Genomic DNA, 4,298 nt, shown 5'->3' on the forward strand with positions numbered 1-4,298 from the left:
GAGTATTTGATATTCATATAATTTATCTAGGAATGTGGACTCAAGTGATGCTGAAAACCCTGGGAAACAACCTGTATGTGACCGTTTTGTCACCTTGTGTAACTGATCAAGGTCTGAAGAAGCACTTCTCCACTGAGGGAGAGGTAGGTAATCATTAAAGAATATAATAAAATATCTGCAACTTTAAAGTGTCATTTTTGAGAAGTCAAAATATAATTATTGAACAATTCACTTTGCTTACTGATTGTGCTATAGGTGATTGATGCAAGCATTGTGTATGATCCTTGGACAAGGGAACCGCGGGGGTTTGGTTTTGTCACCATGGCTGCTACTAAGGAGGCAGATCACTGCATCAAATATCTGGACTGTTCTGTGTTGCAAGGTCAGGTCATAATTGTTGAGAAGGTAAAATCATAAGATTGGGAGCATCTGAATTTCCTTTATTTAATTTCGTTACTGAATGATATTTATATAATTGCTTAGTACTCTACACAGAACATTTTATTGTTTTGTCTTCACCACCGAGAATCCGAGATCGCCTCCCATAGCCTCCACATCCACAAGGTCCTGCTTGACTGCGACGACGTCCAGGCTGATGCCCTCATCGTGGATCGACTCGCCTCGCTCTAGAAGGTTTGTTTTTTTGGCTCTGCTTTGCATTTTGCACACACAACTCGATCGTCCTTTCCATTGTTCCATCACCTCATTCGCTTCGAAGAGTGGTGGGATTGTACTAAGTGACATTCGTAGTGAGTTGTGGTTGTGAACTTATGATTTGTAGTGCACTTGTGTTATTGTATTCAACTCATGTTATCAGTGGAATTCTGGTATGAGTACTGCTTGTGAAAAGTAAACTGAATTCTGGTTGTGAACTACTTGTTTAAGTGAATGCATATTTCTGTTTTTTGTTGTTAGTGCATTTCTATTTTCACTGATGAAACCACTATTTCTGTTTTCAATGAATCTGTTGAACTGAACTGCAAAAATAGAAACTGTTCTATTTTGTTTGAGTGCACAAACAGAACTCAACGGAACTAGATCTGAATATGTTTGAGTGCACAAACAGAAATTGTTCTGTTCTGGTTTCAGTGAACTCCACAAATAGAACTGAATCTATTGTGTTTGAGTGTAGAAACAGATACTGAAATGCTACATCTAGCACTTAATTTGGCAGAATCAGAAAATTGGGGCAAATACAAGCTGTTTAAGAGCACAAACAAAAACTGAATCTGTTTGATTGCAGAAACCGTTAAAAATAGAAATATATGCTGAAAATAATTCATAAGTAGGCAATGGTGGTGCTATGGTGCATACCAGGTTTCTTATTCAAATGATTTGCTAAAGCCAAATATATGCTTCTGGTTTGATTGATTTGTGAAACTGAAATGGATATTTTATTTCGGCACTATGAAATAAACTCATCGTGATCCTAAAACATATCAGTTGTGTTTGTTTTTGTAAATCTTTTATACTACTAGGGGAGAAAATTAGCTTAGTTCAATCGCATCTCATATGTGTAATTACCAGGGGAGAAAATTAGCTTAGTTCATTTTGTTGCTGCCATATGGGTGAAAAAATAATGAGACATCTAAATCAGTAAATTAGAAATATAGCATCTTAAACCTGCAGGTATTTCTTAAACCTGATTCTAGCTACAACTTAGTACAACTACTGGTAGTTTCTTAAACCTGATTCTAGCTACATGTTTCATATTGTGGCACAAGAACTTTTAAGAACATATGCTGATGCCCACTGTATTTAGTTGCTACTTCAAGACCAACTGTATTTTAGTTACAATTGTGTTTTCAAGATTGTAGAAATTTGTAGCTGAAATTATCCACACCATATTTATGAACTGACATCATTTCTAAGAATATTACTGATTAGAATCTTTCACTTTTATAATGCTTTGCAGGAGTGGCCCCTCTGGAGTTGAATATGCAGTTATAACCAATTTTTACCCCTTTTATCCTAGAAGAGTTGCCAAGACGCGGTATAAGACCATGATAATAGACTAAGAGAGGATTTGGCTCTAATTACTATCTATTTTATTTATGGAGTCCCATGAGAACTTCGAGTATTTATAGATTGCTTTATTAATTTATTAAAGTTAAAGATTGTATGTGTTGAGTATGTATCCACTCTTGTTGGAAGTGTCTTGCAATTCCAATCCAAGGATGCATAAAAGACTGCATGGGCTAAGTATGTGGTTTTCATGTATTTGGAGTATATATACTTTTTGTTGCTTGAGGACATGTATGTACACTAGAAGCTTGTCAATTGTGTGAACTTGAGTTGATCCCTGCCTAACCTGAGTATATATTTTTTTTGTTGCCTGAGAACAAGTATGTACAATAGATGCTTGACAATTGTGTGAACTTGAGTTGAACATGAATTTTGATAATCACAACTCACCACCCGTTTCAATATGCTTAGAATATAGCTTTTTATAATTTTTCACCCTACAATACAAAATTGTTCTATGAAGGTCATGGTACATCATCATATTCTGTATTATCAACCTAGGATTTGCCTATTTCGATTAATAATGGCATTGAGTCAAATTTTGGTTGTTTCAAATGATAGACTTCGACATTTGTTATGATTATTGAGTTGATTCTTGATAGCATTACTAAACAATGACCTATGTATACACAAGTGTCTTCCGTTGCAACGCACGGGCATTTACCTAGTGGAAAATGAAAAACACAGGTGTGGAATCTTGCCCCCCTGGCTATCAAAAAAAAAGTGTGAAGCAGAAAGATTCTTCCAAAGAAGTTAAAAATCAAGCCTACCACCGACTGTTGCAAAGAAGTAGAAATACAGTGTAACAAAAGAATGCTGCAAGAGAAGTTGCTGCAATTTTTTATCTACATATTCGAAATGTTCGGCGATGTTGGCCTCTAGGTAAAACCTCGCTTGATCAAGGCACTTCGGTTTGTTTTGCTAGTAGAAAGAGAGGTATATGTGGTAGTAAGACTGTCCGTTGCGACGTCATCAAAATTTCACCTTCTACTTTTTTATCTTTGGTAATGGTTTTCTCTAAGTTCTTTTTCTATATTCCATAATAACCATAAAATATTATTTTACTTACCTATACATCAACCTTATTAATATTTTTCTCAACTAAAAACACTTATGCACAGTGCTGGAAGAGAAGGAGCCAGCTTGCACCCGCCAGATCTAGTGAACCACTGTACAAGGGGTTAGCACTATAGTAGCTTAAACACGCACCGCTGCGAGAGCTAGTGTGGTCATGTGCACACTAAGGGCTAGTTTGGCAGACCGATTCCTCGCCGGGAATTTGTTGTTTTCCCTTGCCGGCGTCCCGCACGAGAATCTCCCCCGGGCACGGTTCCAGCCTGTTTGGAAGGCCGATTCGTGGTGATATTGACTCGATGTCAGCCCAACTTCTGCGTGGAATCATGCCCGATGTCCGAAGGTCGGGTGGTTATCCCGATCCGTTTCCTCCTCTCGTCTCGTGTATTCATGGTTCCCACCTGTGTGCTGCTGCTGACACCTCCTCCCCACAAATTTCACCTCTGTTGTCGACTTCGGCCGTGAATCCACCACAGATCAGCATAGGGCGCCGCTTGATGTTCGATCTGTGATGGCGGCGTGCCACCACGAGGGCCTTGCTGCTTATGGCGCTGCTCATGGTACTCCCAAACAGCTTCCAAACAACAACGTGGAAATTCCTCACTAGGTGGAAACCTGCCCTGGGATCCAACTGTCCAAAATAATCCCGTGGAGGAGATTGTCTACCCTGGGTTAATCTTCTGGTACTCCCAAACTAGCCCTAAATGAAGGGAGGGGCGTCGGACATGGGCGTTGACAACTCCAATTAACTATGAACAGCTATGTGACATTTCTTCCGTGAATAGTTGCTCGGCCAATGAAAAACAAGGGAAAAGTATTAGACCGTCTCCAATAATACCCTGTAAAGGGTTCTGTCCTCTAAAATTAGCGGACGATATCCTCCTTTACACCTTCAACAAGGCACGTCAAAGAGAACACAAAGGTTATATCTAGCAGACCCTCTATTTCATCACTTATCTTATCCTCTATCTCACCCTACATTTCAAACTTCATTCTACACTGTTAAACAATATCATCTACATTCCACGTCCCTATTTTACATTACTCACTAGAGACCATCTAAAATTTGTCGGACGCAAAGAAGATGCTAAATGCTAAATGTGGTGGATCTCGGATGTTCGCTACACGCTAGCAGCTTCTCCCTCAAACGCCGGGTGTAAACTTCCCTTTTATTCTGCCCTTTCCATTGCAACCGTCTC

The 4,298-nt window shown here is 39.1% G+C and overlaps 1 long non-coding RNA gene across 3 annotated transcripts; it reads left to right on the forward strand.

Annotated features, from left to right (window-relative positions):
* The first annotated feature begins 303 nt into the window (after positions 1 to 303).
* Positions 304 to 1,982, forward strand: LOC103646494 (uncharacterized). Of its 3 annotated transcripts, none has more exons than XR_562220.3 (3): positions 304 to 382; positions 484 to 633; positions 1,916 to 1,982. It is a non-coding gene; the product is annotated as an uncharacterized lncRNA (long non-coding RNA). The 3 variants fall into 3 exon arrangements; XR_562218.3 differs by having other exon boundaries at positions 322 to 405; XR_562221.2 differs by having other exon boundaries at positions 368 to 382; positions 496 to 633.
* The last annotated feature ends 2,316 nt before the right edge of the window (positions 1,983 to 4,298 follow it).

This window comes from Zea mays, chromosome 2 (assembly GCF_902167145.1).
Source record: "Zea mays cultivar B73 chromosome 2, Zm-B73-REFERENCE-NAM-5.0, whole genome shotgun sequence".
Classification (NCBI taxonomy): Eukaryota; Viridiplantae; Streptophyta; class Magnoliopsida; order Poales; family Poaceae; genus Zea; species Zea mays.